This window comes from Sus scrofa, chromosome 10 (genome assembly GCF_054392235.1).
Source record: "Sus scrofa isolate SSC_HxYL_T2T_F1_AM1 chromosome 10, Sscrofa_HxYL_maternal_Yorkshire_Landrace_v2.0, whole genome shotgun sequence".
NCBI lineage: Eukaryota > Metazoa > Chordata > Mammalia > Artiodactyla > Suidae > Sus > Sus scrofa.
This window is the reverse complement of record NC_139392.1, coordinates 37,306,214-37,328,517: the sequence shown is the minus strand read 5'-3', so window position 1 is coordinate 37,328,517 and position 22,304 is coordinate 37,306,214. Positions and strand designations below refer to the sequence as shown.

General features: G+C 36.2%; 1 pseudogene; it reads right to left on the bottom strand.

Moving 5' to 3' along the window:
• Window positions 1-6,164: 6,164 nt before the first annotated feature.
• LOC100620335 (PDZ domain-containing protein 8-like) lies at window positions 6,165-10,607 on the bottom strand (annotated as a pseudogene).
• Window positions 10,608-22,304: the final 11,697 nt, after the last annotated feature.

Sequence of the window (22,304 nt, the reverse complement as noted above, 5' to 3'; positions counted from 1 at the left end):
ATACAACAATGGTTGACTAATACAAACAAAAGTTGTCTTTCTGTGGAACTTATACTCCAGTGGGGAATATATGGTTAATAAGCAAGTAAAAAACTAAACTAAAAATATAATTTTGTGAGTAGTAGATAGAGGGTGATACAGGAAAGAAGAAATGTATATAGATTTGTGTAGTTGTTAGAAGCACAACAAGAATTTAACTTTGGTGTGAATTTAAATAACCACATTATGCCCTTTTACTTTTTAAAAGAAAAGAGGTTATTTAAAACTATTCATTTGAAATGGGGACATTATCTTTTCCAATAATGTAAAAATAGTTCCTTATTCTAAACATTTCTTATTATTTTTACATATAATGCATAGGTATACACAAATAACATAAATAAGTAGTAGATTTGTGGTATTACTATTTTAAAAGAAGAAGTGGTTAAGGGAACAGAATTTCTTAAAAAGCACATTGGAGGATAATGGTGAAAAAAAGATTGAGGAATACTGCCCTAACTCATGTCTAAATTGTTAGGTAAGAGCATGGAGTGAATAGACTGTTAGGAAAGGTAATCCAAGACAGAGGTTGGCCCATATCTGTAACGATTATGTTTAGTAAAATTGAGAGGTTCTTCCTTCTCCAGAAGACATCCCAGATTATATGGTCAACAATATTAATGAACCAGTTGTAACCTGTGAATTCAGTTTTTAATTGATATTTTTAAAGATTTAAAATAGAAAAGAATAAATGATATAATCCCAAACTTTTCTAAATTGAAAGCATATCATTTGAGAATACTAACTGTTATGCAGTGAGAAAAAATTAAGATGTTATTTTTTTTCCCTGAGGAACATTTTAAAATCCATTCTATTTGCAACTATCCTGCGGTTATAGGTGCTGCTATTGAAATAATAGTCTTGAAAGTGGAGAGCACCAGATTAGGTGATAGAATGCCATCCTAATACTAGCTGAGCAGCCAAGAACAAGTCCTATTGACTTTTCTTCACCTATATTATCAGGCAGAGGAATTGTTTTGTGGCCATGTTTCTATTGGAGAAGAGAGCCTAATTGGAGATCAATTAACTGAATGGTTAACACCATGGTTTGGTTTTGTGTTTGTGAAGCATTACATTGGCCTGGCTTCAGTGAAGCTCTGTTCCTGGGAAAAGTGGATCTTTGTGGGCTGGATGGTAATTCACTGGTATGCTGATTAGTACCTCAGTCAGTAGAGATGCAGCCTCAGAGGGATGAAGTTGAAATGATGCAAGTCTACACATTTTGAAATCTTGCACCATTTGAAATGGCATTCTGTCTCCATTTAGCTCAGGTCTATCATCAAAGGAGAACATTTTAATAATGTTGTTTCTTCTAAGATGTAGATTGAAAACTGTTTACAAATTAAAATTAATATAGGATGTAGTTTCATGATTTTGTAAAGAGCATATCTCACTGTCTTTTTGGTATACTTTCTTTTTTTTTTTTTTTGCTTTTTAGGGCCACACTCACGGCATATGGAGGTTCCCAGGCAAGGGGGCCAGTTAGAGCTACAGCTGCTGGCATACACCACAGCCATAGCAACATCAGATCTTAGCCGCATCTGTTACCCTCACCACAACTCATGGCAAAGCCAGATCCTTAGCCCACTGACCAATGCTAGGGATCAAACCTGCATCCTCATGGTTCCTAGTCAGATTTGTTTCCAGTGTACCATGATGGGAACTCCTCTTTTCCTATTTAGATGAAATTTGAATTCCTTTGCCATTCGGAAAGTTTTCTTTTTTTTTCCCCCTTGGGGCCACACCTGCTGCATATGGAGGTTCACAGGCTAGGGGTCTAATCTAATCAGAGCTGTATCTGTATCTGCTGGCCTACACCACAGCCACAGCAATGCATGATCCTAGCTGGGTCTGCAAACTACACCACAGTTCATGGTTCCTAGTCAGAATAGTTTCTACTGAGCCTTTATGGGAACTCCAAAAGGTGTTTTCTTATTTAAGTCCTTGGATACTCAGAACATATATTTTAAATCATTCTTTAAAAACATTAGATGAGTTCCCATCATAGCTCAGTGGCTAATGAATCCAACTAGTAGCCATGAGGTTGCATGTTTGATCCCTGGCCTTGCTCAGGGGGTTAAGGATCTGACATTGTTGTAAGCTGTGGTATAGTTTGCAGATATGGCTCAGATCCTGCATTGCTATGGCTCTGGCATAGGCCGGTGGCTACAGCTCCAAATAGGCCCCATAGTCTAGGAACCTCCATTTGCCACATGTGCGGCCCTAGAAAAAAAGAAAAAAAATTAGAAATTTGGGTCCTATCAAAATAACCCCATTAAGTGATTGGATGATTTGCAACCAGTGTGGGTCCTTATTTACTTCTGATTATAATATTAATTAAAAATAGCATTCTTTATAAGTTTATAGATGACTCAGGAATTTGGCATCAACCATCTTTGCAACATAGCTTCTATTTAACATTTGTTTTGTCAATAGCAGTACATAATGTTTACTGGCTGCTTAAGAAAACTGCTAAAGATCACTACAGTATCACTTCTTTATGACTATTGTGAGTATACATAAAAATACACAAGATTGAAAAGTTTATAATGTAACAAATTTTTGGTATGGACTCTCCCTGAAGGGACTACATGAGCTAAGCCTGGATTTTTCCTCAAGCTTCAATCCCAGTGTTACATTCCATCAGAGTCAACAGAACTGTCATTCTTTCTTTTCAAATTAAATAAAAATTCCTTCAATATCTAGAAATTGTGCTTTTAATTTTAAAGTTATGTCATATCAAGATCACAATCCAAAAATTTATACGGAACCACAAAATACCCAAAATTGCCAATGCAATTCTGAGGAACAAAAACCAAGCAGGAGGCATAACTCTCCCAGACTTCAGGAAAAATTACAAAGTGACAGCCATCAAGACAGTGTGTTACTTGTATCAGAACAGAAATACAGAGCAATGGAACAGAGATAAACCCTGACACCTTATGGCCAATTAATCATTGACAAAGGAGGGAAGAAGATAAAATGGGAAAAAGACAGTCTTTTCAGCAATGCTGCTGGGAAACCTGGAGAGCTTCTTGTAAGTCAATGAAACTGGAACACACCCACACATCATGCACAAAAATAAACTCAAAATGGCTTAAAGACTTAAATATAAGACAAGACACCATCAGACACCTGAAAGAGAACATAGGCAAAACACTCTCTGACATCAACCTTACAAATGTTTTCTCAGGTCAGTCTCACAAAGCAACAGAAATAAAACCAAAAAGAACCCCCAAAAAACAAAAACAACAACAACAACAACAACAAAAAACAGTGGGACGTAATCGATCTCACAAGCTTTTGCACAGCAAAGGAAACTGTGAAAGAAAAAAGAGTTTGTTGAGAAAATAGTTTCAAATGATGCAACTGACAAGGGCATAATCTCTAAAATATACAAGCAACATATACAACTCATCAGAAAAAAAAGCCAACATTCCAACTGAAAAATGGGCAAAAGACCTGAATTGACATTTCTCCAAAGAAGATATACAGATGCATTCATTTTAGAAGAACATTGTTGTAAAGTATTTTTATAATAATGATTTTTATTTTTTTCCATTATAGTTGTTTTACAGTGTTCTGTCAATTTTCTACTGTAAGGTAAGCTGACCCAGTTGCAAATGAATATATACATTCATTGTTCTCACATTATCATACTCCATTATAAGTGACTATTTATATTTCCCAGTGCTATACAGCAGGAACTCATTGCTAATCCAATCCAAAGGCAATAGTTTTCATTGATTATCCCCAAACTCCCAATCCACCCCACTCCCTCCCCCTCCCCCTTGGCAACAAAATTCTGCTCTCCAAGTCCGTGATTTTCTTTTCTGTGGAAAGGTTCCTTTGTGCCATATATTAGATTCCAGATATAAGTGAAATTATATGGTATTTGTCTTTCCCTTTCTGACTTACTTCGCTTAGTATGAGACTCTCTAGTTCCACTTGTGGTGCTGCAAATGGCATTAGTTTGTTATTTTTATGGCTGAGGAGTATTCCATTGTGTATATATGCCACATTTCCTAATCCAATCAACTGTCGATGGACATTTGGGTTGATTCCATGTCTTGGCAATTGTGAACAGTGCTGCAATGAACATGAAGGTGTATGTGTCTCTTTTAAGGAAAGGTTTATCCAAATATATGCCCAAGACAGGGATAGCTGGGACACATGGTACTTCTATGTATAGTTTTCTAAGGTACCTCCATACTGTTGTCCATAACAGTTGTACCAGCTTACACTGCCATCAACAGTGCAGGAGAGTTCCCTTTTCTCCACACCCCCCACCAGCATTTGTTATTTGTGGACTTATTAATGATGGCCATTTGGACTGGTGTGAGGTGGTGTCTGGTGGTAGTCTGATTTACATTTCTCTAATAATCAGGGATGTTGAGGATTTTTTCATGTGCTTGTTGGGCATCATTTATCCCTTGTATTTGAATAGATTTCTACTGTTCAGAGAACTTGCAGTTATTCTATTGTTCTCCTCATAACAATCCTGTGAGGTAGTTTTGTTTATTCCTTCTTTAGAGCTGGGGAGGCTGCAGCACAGAGACCTTTTGTGGGCTTCATTATGGTTACACAGATCACTAATGACCAACTCCATAAACTCTTGTGTGGAGTCCCGGGCTATAGATCTGGGCCAGAATCCTTTTTAGGCCTATATTAGGCCTTTTCCTGCCAGTCATAAAACCTGTTCCACCTAGTTAAAATTCTTGTCCATTTCACTGTATATCAATTATGACAGTAGTTACATAAGAAAGGGAAAATTATATGTAAATATATGTTATATAAAAGGCCAAAAATTTTATGGTATACCAACAAGGGTCATGCTCACACATTTTCTCTCAGAAATGTGTTACTGGTATCCATTGATGGACTGAGTATCTGAATAGATCTTCATTTTAAAAGAACTTGTCCCAATTCCTATGTATTTATGCTGTCTAATTTTTTTAAAAAGGAGTAAAGACAGTGTGAACTATGGAATCATTCAGAATGATCACCACTCCTTTAAGCCTGTAGGATGTCAGAAAAGAAACAAGTCAATTTTTCATGATTCTTCTCTACAAGTCAATTTTTCATGATTCTTCTCTATCTCAACATTTTCATTCACGAAATTATTTTTAAAATGAAACAACAGAGCAAGTTCCTTTTAAGAACAGTCCTCTGAAACTTAAAATATCCTTGCACATGCTTTATTTCCTATGGGTGAACTGAAGATGACAAATAATCATAAATGTTTAGAACTTCTACTTGAAAGGAAAGGATCAACATTTTGAAAGGATATATTTCAAAATCCTACTGGTTATTATCTTTTAAATAATCTTGTCATCCTCTCAAAATTCTTAACTCCATTCTATATTTATTTCCTATTACACTTTGTTTTTCAATGAAAGCTCTTCAAATTAATCAGTAGACATTAACTATACTTAAACTGAGCAGAAACTTTAGGAAAAAAATTCACAGAAGCATAGAAAGTAAGCAGTATATGTAAACTTTTTTTTTTTTTCTTTTTTTTTTTTTTTTTACCAAATCTGTATAACTGACTAAATCTGTGGCTTTTGCTTTCACGTTTGGCAAAAGCAAAACAAAAAAGCATTCCCTAAAGCCCCCAAATAACAAAAATCTCAAGCAAGTGGAGATGTCCAACTTCATAACACAAAGTAAGATTCAAAACCTGTTCCCTCAATGATTTCTGTTGTCAGTTTGGGCTGCAGCAAATTTATTGTTATAACTGTGAGGGAAAAGAAAATATTAAGAATCTGGACAGTATATTATTTAACCCTAATTCAAAAACTAGGAAGAGGAAGGAGAAATAATAACATATCACACATAAACACCAATAATTATCTTACATAATTAGAAAAATTTATAAATAAATTAGTAAAAATTAATTCCCAGTAAAAACCCAAAAAGCATAGCTATAAATACAATCTGAAACAACCAATTTAGTGAGATGATCATTTTTTTTCTGGAAAACAACTTTTTTCATTTCTAGTTCTTACACCAGCAAATAACTGTGGAGATGCAGGCCAAAGTGCATAATAAAAGGGTTAAATGAGTTGTATCTATGGTAATTTAAGTGCAACTTTTCCTCAATCACTTCAAAGGTTGAAACAGACTTAAACTGACTCACATGGGCCAAATAAGTCATCGGATATGCTACTGAATGAGTGAGGGTCTATTAGTTTTTTTTTTTTTTTTTTTTTTTTTTTTTTTTTTTTTTTTTTAACTGTCAAGGTCTTCTTCTGTATCATCTGTGTACTTGCTTGTTTATTTTTTTTGGAGTGCTGATCTAAAGACAGACTTTCTAAAATTTCAATATCTTCAATGCCTGCTATGTAGTGGCTCATAAGAAGTATTAGAGCTTGTAGTCTTTAACCCAATTTAGCTAAAGCAGCAGAAAGAAGTGTCTCTTTCCTCAAATAAGCTGTCTCTTTTTCTTCTCTAACAAGGGAATTATTATGTTCCAACTCCTTATCAATTTCATTCTGAATTTTATCTAGCATGAACTCTAATTTCTGGATCCTTTCCTCTGTAGGCAAGCCCTTGTACAGATCATGACTGATTTCTTTAACGACAATGAAAACACTGTCATCCAGAACACCCTCCTTTCTTACCAACTTTATTCCCATGTTGTTGCCCCATTTAGGGTGATTTTTTGGACAAGAGACCTCTGTGTACCTGTCTTCGCTGTCTGATGTGTTGTGTGTGTGTTTTGGTTAAGGTTCTACTAGATATGTTTCTGGCTCAGAAAGGTGAGTTTTAGAGACCTGATGCAGATTTAACAAAAAAAGAGCTTATATTGATAATATGACTTGTCAAACCTGTTGCTCTATTGACTGACATGCCAGCTTCAGCATGAGGGGGCAGGCCTTAGAGGTTTTCTTGTCCTTCCAGCCAGAGGTTTTTCAGGGACCTCTCTATCTGCTGATCAGCTGCTCCACAAAGAGGAGTCTCAGCTAGACACATTTCTTGACATTTATTATGTCAAACATAAGCACAGAACATACACTGGGAAGCAGCTTTAGTTCACATTTTTTTTTCTTACAGTAGTTAAACTAAGTTGGGTTCTGTGACTGAGTATCTTGGAAACTATGTTTATTTTATGCTAAACCCATCTGTCCAAAAAAGTGTTCCTCTTTAGTCAAGGGAAAAACCACTTCACCAAATGGAGTTCTTTTTTCTTTCTGCAGGTTAGTTACTACATTATGCTCTGGCTCTCCTTTCAAATACTTGAAATGAACAGTAATATCACTGAAGCAAAATTTGTCATTGAACCCATTTTGCATACTCAGATTGTGTAGTATGGTTCTTATGAGCATGGCCTTAAGTGATGGGGCTTCCAGTCTGAATTTGGAAAAGTATTCCATGGTTGATATGGCTAAGCATTCTAAAGTGACCACTTCAAGTTTAAAGCTATCATGCCCAAAAAAGATGAGACCCCATAATTTGATCCATGTACCACACAGTGTGATGCTTAATTATCTGTGGCAGGCTTCTATGTCAAAGAAACAGCTTCCTTTGGTTCTTGTCCATATTCCAAGATTATTATGATTATTAAGGAATTTCTGATGATTCCCATGTTTGAGGGTCATCTGAACTGTCCTTAGGAGGACAGGAAATTTCTGAAGTCAAATCTTTCACCACTTCCTGCTTTGCTAAAAACTGTTTAGCTGCAGCTTCTTCTATGTGATCCAGATTTTTTTTATTGCTTTTCAGTAGGTTTATCTGCAGGAGGTGGCAGCAAAAGAACCTTCTCTGGGTTTTCAACAGGAATATCTCCTTCTGCCCAATTTGGGACATCAGCAGAAGGCAAAGGAATTTTAACTTGTGGTCATGTGGCACAGGTGGTTTGAAAGTGGGTCCCTGGGTGGGTTTTGATATTTGTGCTTTTTCTGTTATCTCAGAAGATTTCAGGGCTAAGCATTTACGTCTTGCTTTTGATGGGAGGTTTGGTGGTGGCAGGTGCCATCCTACAGCTGATTTCTGGATTAAAACTGGTGATATATTTCCAAGAGGTTTTCACAGAAAGTATTGTGGCATACATTTGGGAATGTGCCTTAATGACTGTACCTCATCTTTTACCTCAGTTTGTGCTCTGACATCACTCTCTGAGTCTTCAAATTCAGAATCCAGGTCTCTATTTTCAGCATCTATTGCCAATCCGGTTGTTTTCTCTTCATAATTTGGCTGGTATGAACTCGACATAAAGTTTTCTTCCAACTATCCAAAGTTAATTGCAGCAACACACTCTGTTTTTTCTGGCCAACAGGACATTCACAATACACCAGGATGTGGTTGCAAACATACTAGATAAACTTCTACACTTGCAGCATAGATGTAATTTTCACACCTCCAATAGCAATCAGTCAATCTCCCTGAATATCTGCAATTTCAGCAGGTGTGTTTGGGGCCACAGTCCCAATTATGACATGCCTATCATACCAATAATTTGACTAGACAAAAAAAAGTTTAAGTCCAACACTTTGTAAATTCCCCTTTATTAATTTAACTGTCTCAATAGAACTCCTTTGTTTTTCTTCCCAAACACCACTGCTCAGCTCAAGTGTGCAATGAATATTTGCCTCATTATCATAGGATCCAAAAATAAGCAACCTATTACATTTAACACTGTAACTTTAAGTCGGCCTTCTGTAAGTGCCCGTTGTTGTATATGGATATGTTCTAACTCATCATCTTCAAATCCTTGCAAGATGGAATGGTAAAAATGGCTTAAACCTGATCTTGTAACTTAAAAGTGTGTGCTTGCTGTTGATTATTTTCTTTTTTTATTATTATTTTTTATTATTATTTTCCCACTGTACAGCAATGGGATCAAGTTATCCTCACATGTATACATTACAATTACATTTTTTACTGTCACTGTATGCAGATGACATGATACTATACATAGAAAACCCTAAGGACTCAACCCTAAAACTACTTGAACTGATTAATACATTCAGCAAAGTAGCAGGATCTAAGATTAACATTCAGAAGTCAGTTGCATTTCCGTATACCAGCAATGAAACATTAGAAAAGGAATACAAAAATACGATACCTTTTAAAATTGCACCTCACAAAATCAAATACCTCGGAATACACCTGACCAAAGAGGTAAAGGACCTATATGCTGAGAACTATAAAACTTCAATCAAAGAAATCAAAGAAGATATAAAGAAATGGAAAGATATTCCATGCTCCTGGATTGGAAAAATCTATATTGTAAAAATGGCCATACTACCCAAAGCAATCTACAGATTCAATGCAATCCCTATCAAATGACCCATGACATTTTCCACAGAACTAGAACAAACAATCCAAACATTTATATGGAACACCAAAAGACCCAGAATCGCCAAAGCAATCCTGAGAAACAAAAACCAAGCAGGAGGCATAACTCTCCCAGACTTCAAGAAATACTACAAAGCCACAGTCATCAAAACAGTGTGGTACTGGTATCAAAACAGACAGACAGACCAATGGAACAGAATAGAGAACCCAGAAAGAAACGCTGACACCTATGGTCCATGAATCTTTGACAAGGGAGGCAAGAACATAAAATGGGAAAAAGAAAGTTTATTCAGCAAGCATTGCTGGATAACCTGGACAGCTGCATGCAAAGCAATGAAACTAGAACACACCCTCACACCATGCACAAAAATAAACTCCAAATGGCTGAAAGACTTAAATATACAACAGGACCCCATCAAACTCCTAGAAGAAAACGTAGGCAAAACACTCTCTGACATCAACATCAGGATGATTTTCTTGAGCTGGTCGAGGATGATGTAGTTGAGCTGGTTCATGGACTGCCCTTGGAACTGGGACCGCACCCAGAACTCCATCAGTGGGTTCTCCACAACAATTAGTGAAGGGCATAAGGGTGAGGAAGAAGCTCAGGCTCCCCACCATCAGGGACAGCTTGACAAAGAGGTAGGCGGACTTGCAGAAGACCAGGTCCCTGTCTATAGCCAAGTGGAAGCCCCCATTTTATTCCACTTCCAACTTGAACGTCAGCTTTGCAGTGGAGGTGGTGGGCAGTGCCTACCTCATGGGGGCCTCATGCTCCTGGTGGCCGAGGGCACAACTGGCTGGAGAAGCCAAATGTTCTTGATGAAGGGCACGGTCTTGCCCAGGAATACATCCTGCACACTCAGCCCCTCCATCTGGCACCTGGTGGTCTTGGTCTGCAGCAGCTCCTGGAAATCCACCTTGATGTTTTTGGTGACTCCCTGGCAGGCTATTGTGGTGTCCCACAGCTCTTGGAACAGGAACAGGATGGTGGCATTAAAGATGTAGCAGTTCTCCTGCATTGGGGGTTGGGGGGAATCATGGGTTGGGTCCTGCCACCCTCAGGGGGCCCGCTGGAGGACTCCTCAGCCAAGCTGCTGTGGCAATAATGGTACTCCCTCAGGGCTGTAGTGGAAGCCATCACCTGCATGGGTGGCCTGGTCAGGCTGTGGCTAGGGCTATTTGTGGTAAAGCAGTAAGAACTGGCAGAGTAGTGTGATGAAGGAGCCCAGCATGACCCACGCCAGGATAATGAGCAGTAGCCCCATCTTGCCACCACCTCTGCTTTGGGTGTCTGGACCCTTGCCCCTGTGCCTACTGTGTGCTTTTTTCATGCCCTTCTCCCTGCTGCCACCATCTTGGGGACATTGGGTGTCATGGTTGGGTGAGCTGCTGTTTTGGCCTCCTCAGGTTGCTCCTGATAGAGCTGAGGCTGAGGTGGAGGCAGCAGTAGGGGCGGGAGGGTGTAGAATTGTGCTTTCCTCCAACCAGCACATTGCATTTAGGACAATTACATTGTAGAAGATTTCAAATCATATACATTGTGATCATAAACTATAAGGACATTGTGCTCCTCATTGTAAAAATTTTCCCACTAATTTTGAATATTCCTCTTATCTTAAAAATGAGTATGTTGATTTGTTTATATTTAATGAAAATTTTAATTCTGAAATGGTATCTCCCTTAGGAACCTCCCAGATAAGAAAAGTAGAGAGCCTAAGAATGATTTAGCTTTTAGATTACAATAGAACTTTGGTCTTTTTCTCCACTCTATGCTATATTTGATTTTTTTCACTTTAAAAAAAAAATTTTGGACTATGAATTTACCTGAAAAAGAATTGGACACATGGGAGTCAAGAGGCCGCAATAATTTATTCTTGGATTATTATATATATTTTAAAATGTTGCATATTTAAATAAAACCATCTCCCTTTGGAAAAATAAATATGTTATGTATAAGTACAAGACTGAATGACAATACTTATCATCATTGAAACTATTGTGACAATACTTACCATCCTTGAAAGAAGATATTAGAATTAAAAACATTGTCATTTCTGTTCTGCACCAGGGGCTCTGGGGACTTGTTTCTAGCATTTATTGTGACTTTTTCATGTACCATCTACTGCATAAATATTTTGTTATCAGTATTGTCTTATCTGATTCTCACAAGAGCCCTATCAAGAGGCATTGTTATTATACTTGGTCATAGTGTTAGAATCCAAGTGAGAATTTTTAATAACTTTTCCCCATCACATAATATAACAAAGTAGAAAACCCTGGATTTGTACCTAGGTCTCTAATGTTAATGTTTTTACTCATTTCATTTCATTGTCTCTCCTGCTTTGATCCAAGAACAAGTTGATAACTGCTGAACCATGTACTTATTTTCTTTACTTTTAATAAAAAGTCATTGACTGATGCAATGTCCTTATATTGAAGGTCTTATAATCCTATTTTCTTAGTGGCAGCCTGTAGCTTGATATGGAATTCATTTGTGCAGAATGTTTTGGAATGTCTGATATACTGGAAGCATAACTGAATGTTTATTTTAAAATAAGAAAAAGGACAGATATTCCTATACACGAATATTTTTGTTAGCTATATGTGGCATTTATAACAGTGGACTTAATTTTAATTCATACATTAATATTCATTATTCTTTTACTGTCATTTTTTTGTCTTTTTAGGGCTGAACATATGGCATATGGAGGTTCCCAGGCTAGGTGTCAAATTGGAGCTACAGCTGCCGGCCTATGCCAGAGCCACAGCAAGACAGACATGAGCTGCATCTGCGACCTATACCATAGCTCACAGAAATGCTGGATCATTAACCCACTGAGTGATGCCAGGGATTGAACTTGAAACCTCATGTTTCAGGTTCAATGAGCCATGGTGGTAACTCCTATTGTCCTATTTAACAAATCTAGATAATACGGACATATAGTGACATGCACTTACATACAATTATATGTATAAATAAGGACCATGTTTTCAGTGGCATGAACTAAAGGGCTTGTCCTTGCAACCATTCAGGTCCTCCTCCTCTCAGTCTAGCTGCCTTCCCTTGCATAGGGAGATATATCCAAAAAATACTGCAAAGACCATTGTCAAAGAGCTTAATGCCTATGTTTTCTTCTATAAGATTTGTGGTTTCAGGTATTTATTCCATTTTGAGTTTATTTTTTTTATGGTGTGGGGAAGTTTTCAGGTTTGATTATGTTGCATATAGCTCTCTAGATTTCCCAACATATTTTTCTGAAGAGACTGTCTTCCCTATTGTATATTCTTGCCTCCTTTGTTGTAGATTAATTGTCCATATAAGCATGAGTTTCTTTTAGGTTCTCAATTCTGTTCCATTAACCTATGTGTCTATTTTATAGTGCCATTACCATCCTGTTTTGACGACTGTAGCTTTGTAGTATAGTTTGAAACCAGAAAGCATAAAGGCTCCAGCTTTGTTTTTCTTTCTTAAGATTGATTGGGCTATATAGATTCTTCCACTTTTCCATAAAAAATAAAATTATGGTTTTCTAGTTTTGTAAAAAATGTGTTTGTAATTTTTTTACTGAGTTGTATGGAATACATATATTATCTTGGGTATGATCATCATTTAACAATATTAATTCTTCCAATTCTTGATTATGGTATATTTTTCCATTGGTTTGTGTCATCTTCAGTTTATTTCATCAGTGCCCTGTAATTTTGTGGGTTATTTAAAATACTGATTTTTACTTCTTCCATTATAGCTGGTTTATAGTGCCGTATAATTTTCTTGGTGTAAGTATTTACCTTCTTAGTTATGTTTATTCCTAGGTGTTTTAGTCTTTTAAATGCACTTGTAAATGAAATGGTTTCTCAATTTGTTGATCATGGTGTATGATCCTTTCAAAGTAATATTGAATTCAGGTAACCTTTTTTGTTTTTTTAAGATTGTAGCATCTATTTTCATCTGTGATATTAGCCTATAATCTGTTTTTTATTTTTTTAATTTATTTTTTCCCACTGTACAGCAAGGGTATCAAGTTATCCTTACATGTGTACATCATTCCCCCACCCTTTGTTCAGTTGCAGTATGAGTATCTAGACATAGTTCTCTTTGCTACTCAGCAGGATCTCCTTGTAAATCTATTCTAAGTTGTGTCTGATAAGCCCAAGCTCATGATCCCTCCCACTCCCTCCCTCTCCCATCAGGTACCCACAAGTCAGTTTTCCAAGCCCATGATTTTCTTTTCTGTGGAGATTTTCATTTTGTGCTGGATATTAGGTTCCAGTTATAAGTGATATCATATGGTATATGTCTTTGTCTTTCTGGCTCATTTCACTCAGGATGAGATTCTCTAGTTTCATCCATGTTGCTGCAAATGGCATTATGTCATTCTTTTTTATGGCTGAGTAGTATTCCATTGTGTATATATACCACCTCTTCCGAATCCAATCATCTGTTGATGGACATTTGGGTTGTTTCCATGTCCCAGCTATTGTGAATAGTGCTGCAATGAACATGCAGGTGCATGTGTCTCTTTTAAGTAGAGTTTTGTCCTGATATATGCCCAAGAATGGGATTGTGGGGTCATATGGAAGTTCTATGTATAGATTTCTAAGGTATCTCCAAACTGTTCTCCATAGTGGCTGTACCAGTTTACATTCCCACCAACAGTGCACGAGGGTTCCCTTTTCTCCACAACCCCTCCAGCACTTGTTATTTGTGGACTTATTAATGATCTGGTTTTGGTATCAACATAATGCTAGCATTATAAAGAGAATTCAGAAGCATTCCTTCCTCAGTGGTGTTTTGGATTGGTTGATAAAAATAGATGTTAATTGTTTTTCTTTTTTTTTCTTTTTAGGGCTGAATCTTTGTCATATGGAAGTTCTCTGACTAGGGATAAAATCAGAGCTGAACCTGCCAGCCATGGCAACATGGGATGTAAGCCATGTCTGCTACCTATGCCACCACTTATGGCAATGACAGATCCTTAACCCAATGAATGAGGCCAGGGATAGAAACCAGATCCTCATGGATACAAGTCAGTTCCCATGGCCACTGAGCCACTATGGGAACATCAAGTTTTAAATCTTTTTTGATATTTGGTATAATTCATACACGAAGGTGTCTGGTCCTGTTTGCTTTATAGACTATTTTTTTGATTACTGATTCATTTTCACTACTTGTAATTAATCTGTTCATATTTTCTACTTCTTCCTGATTCAGTCTTGGGATATTGCACATTTCTAAGGATTTATACTTTTCTTCCAAACTGTTCATTTCATTGGCATATTATTGTTTATAGTAATCTCTTATGATCCTTTATTTTTCTATGAGTTCAATCTTCTTAACTTGAGGCTTTTTTTTTTAGCAGCCTACTATATGATCTATGCTGGAGTGTGTTCCATGTGCACTTGAAAGTAATGTGTATTCTGCTACTATTTGATGGAATGTACTATATATATATATATACATATACATATATATATATATTCTCTATATAAATTGATTTCATCACATATAAAGTGCCATTTGAGGCCAATATTTCCTTAACAGTTTTCTGTCTGCATAATCATTCATTGGTATAAGGGGGATGTTTAAATCCCCTAAGATTATTTTACTATTATTAATTGCCCCATTAATGTCTAGTAGTATCTTCTTGATATAAAGGACCTCCTACACAGGTATATATGTTTAAAAGTGTTATATCTTTCACTGGGATTCATTGTTTTTATCATCTTTTAATGTCATCCTTTTTCTCTGTTAGTTTCTTTGTTTTAAAATCGGTCTTGTCTAACAAAATCAGTGTTACCCTAAATTTCTTTCTTCATTTTCCTGGAATGCTTTTTCCATTCCCACACTTCATTTCGCCACATTTTTTATGTCAGAAATGAGTCTTTTGTAGGAACCTGATATTTAGGTCTTCGTTGTGTATCCATTTGGCCACTCTATATCTTTTATTGGCATTTAGTCCATTTACATTTATTTATTTATTTATTTATTTATTTATTTATTTATTTATTTATTTATCTTGTCTTGTCTTGTCTTTTTGCCTTTTCTAGGGCCACTCCCATGGCATATGGAGGTCCCCAGGCTAGGGGTTGAATCAGAGCTCTAGCCACCAGCCTACACCAGAGCCACAGCAACATGGGATCTGAGCTGCATCTGTGACCTATACCACAGCTCTCAGCAATGCCAGATCCTTAACCCACTGAACAAGGCCAGGGACTGAGCCCACAACATCATGATTCCTAGTTGGATTTATTAACCACTGTGCCATGACGGGAACTCCCAACATTTAAAGTAATTATCAATAGGTATATATGCTCTGATATTTCATAGGTTGACTTTGGTTTCTCTTTGTAGTTCATTTTTGTTTCTTTTCTTTTGTTATTTTCTCTTTTGATTTGATGACTACCATTATTGTTTGAATTGCTTTCTCTTTTTTTTGGGTTCATATCTAGGATAGTTTTTTATTTTGTTGTTACCATTAGGGCTGCCTGTGTTAGGGGTGTATGTGTGTGTGTCGTTAGTTAAAGTTGCTGAGCTCTTAGTTTCAAATGAATTTTATTTATTTTATTTGATTTTTGTGGGTTTTTTTGGACCCATTCCAAGGCATGTGGCAGTTCCCCAGCAGGTATCAAACCCACACCACAATTGCAACCTGCTCCACAGCTGCAGCAATGCCTGATCCTTAACTCACTGCTCCACACAGGAAGTTCCTCAAATGCATTTTAAAAATTTTGAGAAGTTACTCATCCTCACCATGTTTACTTTTTTGACCCTGGACACCTATTCTGAATATAATTTTACTACTTTTTCTGTTGACCTTCTTACTACCTTTATACTTGGTTGACCTACTAACTTTAATCCATGTTTTTGTTTTCCAATGAGATTTTTCAGTTCCTGATATTAATATCTCTATTGTGGCCTTTTTTGTTATGCTTATAGATGTCATTTAAATGTTGCCTGTAAAGCTTGTTTTATGGTGTTGAAACCCTTTGAAGCTTTACTTGACTGTAAAACTTTTGACTTTTCCTTCAAATTTGAATAAAAGCCTTATTATGTAGTGTATTCTGTGTTGTAGATTATCCCTTTCATCACACCAAAGAAATATTACCACTTCCTTCTGCACTGCAGTGTTCTGATAACCTTGTAAGAGCTGCCTTATAAGAAACATTTATTTTCCCTCACTGCATTTAATATTTTCTCCTTAATTTTTGTCATTTTAATTGCAATGTATCTTGATGTGGTTCTGTTCATGTTGTTTCTGCTTGGGACTCCTTGTGATTCCTGGGCTTCTGTGTCTGTTTCCTTTCCCAGGTTTGGGACACCTTCAGCTCGTTTGTCTTTAAATTGGTTTTCTGCCCGTTACTCTCTCTTCTCTTTCTGGGACCCATGTAATGCCAATTTTGGAACACTCAAAGCTGTCCAGGGGTCTCAAACTGTCCTAATTCCTTTTAATTAATATTCCTCTTTATCTTAAATGAGTTACACCACTTGGTATTCTAGCCCACTGATATCTTCCTGTATATCATATTATGTACAATTGATTCCTTCTACTTTAATTTTTATTTAAGTATTACTCTTTATCCCTTTCTGGTTATTCTCCATGTTTTCTAACTCTATAAAATCTTCTAACTTTTCACTCTGTTCATGCAATTTTCTCCCAAGTTATTCGAACATGTTCACAATCATTACCTCGACCTTTTTAGCTGGTATATTTTTATACCCATTTATTTTAATACTTCTGGGGTTTTAATTGTGTTTCTTCACTTATAACATATTCCTTTGTTGCCTCATTTTGCTGAATTTTCTGTGCTTTATTCTGACGTATTTGGCATTTTAATTATGTTTCCCAATACTGAAGAAGTGGACTTTTATAGGCAATTCTCCATTGGCATATTGCTTTCTCTTCACCAAAGCTATGTGTTCTATTGATGTCTGATATGTGGGCTTCATGGATCCATGTTGTTGAGGGCTGGCTCCTTAGCACACACTGGTAGATGGGCCTGGGACTAGTCCTATTGCTTTACAAGCCCTACTTGTGTGGTGGCCACTTTCTGCTGGTGGACAGAGACAGGTCATAGCATGGCTAGTTGTATAATCAAGGAGTCCAAGTCCTGGTGTAGGCCCTTGGTAGGTGGAGATGGGTAACAAAGCAGCTACTTATGAAATTCCACCAATCATGTGTCTAGTGTGGTTAATTGATTGTCAGAACACATTCTTTGGAGGACTAGCTGAGGGCAAAATTGTGTCCCAGAGATGATGGCATTCAACTGATGGAAAGGATTTTCAAGGGTGTTCTGATGTGGTTTTAGCCTGCTGATGTTCAGACTAGATATTGACAAGCTGACTGCAAGGCATAGTGTTGCAGAAGGTGTTATCTTCTGTGGTTTGCTGAGGCTATGTCCCTGCAGGTAGGGCCCAGTTAACTATTTGTGGATGATGCTGTTTCCTGAGGAAAGTGTCATTGATTGCTGATCTAAGCCAGTTTCCAGAGTCTCTAGCTATGTGACATGGGTCTTAGTGTTGGTGACAGTTCACTGGTGGAAGAACTAGGGACCAAAAGGTTCTGAGACTTGTGTGATCCCAATGGTGAGTGGGCTATATCCTTAAATGTTTGACTGAAATATGACTACAGCTTCATGGCTGGAACCTACACGTTGGCGTTTGGGGCTATGACACAGTGGGCCCTGGGTTTAGATCCAGCACACTGTTGGGTGAATATGGGTTCAGGAGTGTTTAGTTGTCTTGCACAGGGTCCTGTAGGTGTTCGCCTAAATGTGGAAAAGGTCATGGCCCACATTGTCCCATCATAATACATTCCTTGTTGGGTGAGGGTGGATCTAGGGCAGGTGATATTTGAATGATTGGTGAGCCTAGATCTGAGAGTAGTTAAGGTCTCAAGAGGTCCTAGAGTAGCCAACAGGATGGCAGTTGAGGATGTATCCTTGCTTGGCCTAGGACTTCTCAATATTAGTGTGAATGGATAGTGAGCAAGTTGGTGCTAACTTGAAGGAGCATTCCAATATGACACTTTCCCACGTTTCCCTATTTTAGGACACCTAGCCAAAATGGCTACGGCCAGCATATATGACCCAAGGAGAGTTCACTTTCCTCCTAGCTCTCCATGAGGCTCTCCAAAATCCGCAAGTGGTTTCACTTGGGCTCCTTTCAAATTACCACATCTGAAAGTAAGCAATGAGTCTTAGGATGTGTGTGATTTTGTGTGTAAGATTTAAGGCTGGAGTCTCTATTTCCCACAGTCATTTAGTTTTCCCAGAAGGATGCTCTAGTAGCATTCGAAGCAAAATATTTTGGAGGCTCATCTTTCCAATACAGCACCCCCTGGCCTGGGTAGTTCCATGAGTTTTTGAGTCCCTTCATTCTTTTGTGAGAAACTTCACAACTGCATTATCCTCTTATTTTTGGGTTTCACACGTACTCAGGCTATGAGACTTGACTATATCTTGTCTCCACCACTTTGACTTTTCTTGTTGTTGTTACTTCTACATCCTTAGACATAGAGGATCTTTTCTGCCTCTCAGGTTGTTGTCATCTATAGTTTCTTTTTAGTCATAATGTTCATATGTCCATGGGAAGAAGTGAGCTCAGGGTCTTTCTACTCTACCACCTTGGCCATTCCCCCACTGTATGTCTGTTTCTATGCCAACATTCAACTCTTTTGATTATCATAGCTTTATAATATGTTTTATAATCATGAGGTATCATTGTTTTGGCTATTTGAAAACTCTTGAGATTTCATAGAAATTTTACATTGGATTTCTCTATTTCTGCAAAAACATTTTTGGGGTTTTGATAGGATTTATGCTGAATTTGTAGATTATTTTAGGGATTATTGATATTAAATAATATAAATAATATTAAATATTCCATGTTATGAATGTTTTTCCATTTGTGCCTTTTACAATGTTTCAGCCAAGTTTTGCATTTTTTTAGTATACAAAGTTTTGTCACCTTGCTTAAGTTTATTCATTAGTACTTTTTTCTTCTTAATGCTTTTTATAAACAGAATTATTTTTAAAATTTTCTCATTATATTATTCACACAAATTCAACATCATTTCATGACAAGACACAATAAATTGGGTACAAAAGTAATGTACCTGCATATAATAAAGTCTATATATGACAGACCCACAGGATATGACATATTCAGCATTGGAACATTGAAAGATTTCCCATTAAAATATGGATCGAGACAAGAGTGCGTATTCTTACCACATCTTTGCAACACAGAACTGAATTTAGAGTATTCTACATATATAACAGATATTCTCCGAGGTGATATAATTTTATTTTTTACTGTTTATAACAGTGATTCTGATGGTAGCCAATTCCTATTATTTGGCTCTCATCTTAAGCATTACCTTTAGGAAAGACTATCTCTAATTATATTATCCATAGTAAAAATTTCCCTCTTATGTCTGTTGGACTACCATATTTGTTGTCTTATACATACTAAGACAAAAAGTACTTTATTAAATTGTCTTACTCTTTATTGTCTTACTCTATCATTAGAATATAAGACTGAATCATGAGTAAACAATTTTATGTTTTCCTTGTTCTATTAATTGCTATTTCCTCAACTGTAGTTGGCATAAAATAAGTACCCTAATTTTAAAAAATACAATAGCTTGATAAAGAGTTATAATGTCTAAATTGGTGAATTTTTTCTATATTTAACAAAATGTAGGGCAGAGTAAATTGAGTATTAAATAAAATAAAAGCAAAATTTGCTAGGACAATGGGTGAAATACACAGTGAGTTAATCTTTACAGAAACAAAATAACTTAACTGATATTTTGTTCTTGGTTTTTAAAATGGTTCTAAGTCTGTTTTTAAATCCATGTCACATTTTTCTGACTTTAATTCTATAATGTAGTTTAGTAGCATATTTACATAAAATGTATTTTTAAATGTTGTGGAAAATCCCAGTGATTTTAATTAGGCAAGAATAAGTCTTGGACACATTTCAGTTCTAAGAGTTAATGATAAATGATATTAGAAGGGATAAATGTCCAGTGATCTTTGTCCATTGTGGGAACAACATAATATCCTTTTAAGAACTGATAGAATTTTTTCACAAGGTTCTTTGTTAGGCTTTAAGCAATGCATTAGAATGAAAAAAAGAAAGAGATAAAGAAAAGAAGCAAAATAAATAAAAACAGCAGAAGAATAACTCAAAGTCAACTATTCTGGCCACATCAATATGATGGGATGAGAAGACTAAATGATTGAAGGGTATTTTTCTATTTTGAAGTTTGAGGAAAAAGAGTAACATGAGATAAATATTCCTGGGACCTGGCTAATTCCTTCCTTGCCAAGTGAACATAGTATTTGATCATCTTCCTGATAAATTATACAATTATATTAAGCCTTTGATTTTTTATAGCTATCCTGGTATTTCTTTTAAACAATCCATAGTGCAATTAAAATGCTGTAGGAATAATCAGAAGACTCCATGGAGAAAATGAACAGGTAGCTGAATAAGATAAAATATTTTCACAAGAAAAATTCAGTCTTTCACTCTTGGCATCAATATGGGATGAATTACAATTCTTTATGTATAACTTAAAAGGTGTCCCTCAGATTGTGAACAAGAGTCCACAAGGTACTACTATCAGTAAATATTGAAAACCAGACTTTAGATTTGTGTGACTTTATTATGTAAAAATTAATCATTTGTAAATAAATTAAATTTAGATTCCATTTCTCAGGTTTTACCTTTCAAAATCTTGTGACCTCTGGGAGATTAATGAGATATCCTGAGCCTCATTTTTTCAACTATAAAATGGTCATTGCAATTCTTATGAGAGTAAATGTTAAATGTGACACAATAAATTGTGAGTGCTTGATTGGAATTCACTGTAAGAGTTTATAGCAGTTGAGTGATAAAAAATTAAAGAAGATTCAAAGAGAATCATTTAGGATGCTTCAAGATAACGCATTGTTGGAGGGCAGAATAAAACTGGAGAGACTTGGCAGGAGGCCGTTGAAGTAAGCCAGGAAGGAAACCGGGCTAGGAAATCATCAAATTTGTGGTATATTTTGAACATAAAGCCAACAGAATTTGTTAAAATATGAATAAGAAATATGAGAACATGAAAGGGAATGCACAGTACTGTGATTTTTTTTTTTTGTCTGAGAAATTACATTGAAGGTGGTAACTTTTAATGATGTGTGGGACAATTTTTCTATTATGGAAATTTTTAAATTTTGTCTTATACCAACTTTAGATCCAACTGCATTTGGCAAAAAATGAAGATGTTGTTTATGCAAAATTTAAAATATGGTAGAGAAAGGGGCTGGAGACACAAAATTGAACTGCTTTAGTATTTATTGTTCAAGACAATCAGTAATATTCAACTAAAAACACTCAGAAAGAAGTCTAGTGAGTTCTATGACAATCTGGGCAGTAACCTATTCATAGTCTGATCAGCTGACAAGAGCTATGTAAATTAGTTTAAGTGGGTTTCGAATATTACACCTTTGCAATTTATAAATTGTGTTTTTATGGAATATTCCCAACTCTTCTTGTTCATTCACTTTTCCTTAAAAACTCAGCTAAAGCATTGCTTCCTCCAGGAAGACTTATCTGGTTCCAGCTTGATTGATATTTTCTCGCACTGTTATCCTTAGCCTTGTGTCATTATTCTTGAAATGGCACTTATTACATTGGCCTAGAATTGTGTGATCCCTAAATATGTGTCATGTTACAAAGAGGAGAGAACTGAGTCTCATCAGCTTTATAATCACAATGATTATGACATATTGGATTCAAACAGATTCTTCATATTCATTGTATTAATTGAATTGATAAAATTATAAAAACTTGTTATATTATTATAATTGATACATTATAAAAACTTATAATTCATTTTAATGTTCCCCTCCCTTATTTTATAGATAAACTGGCTGTAATATGCAAAGTCATCCTCTCTACAGACTAG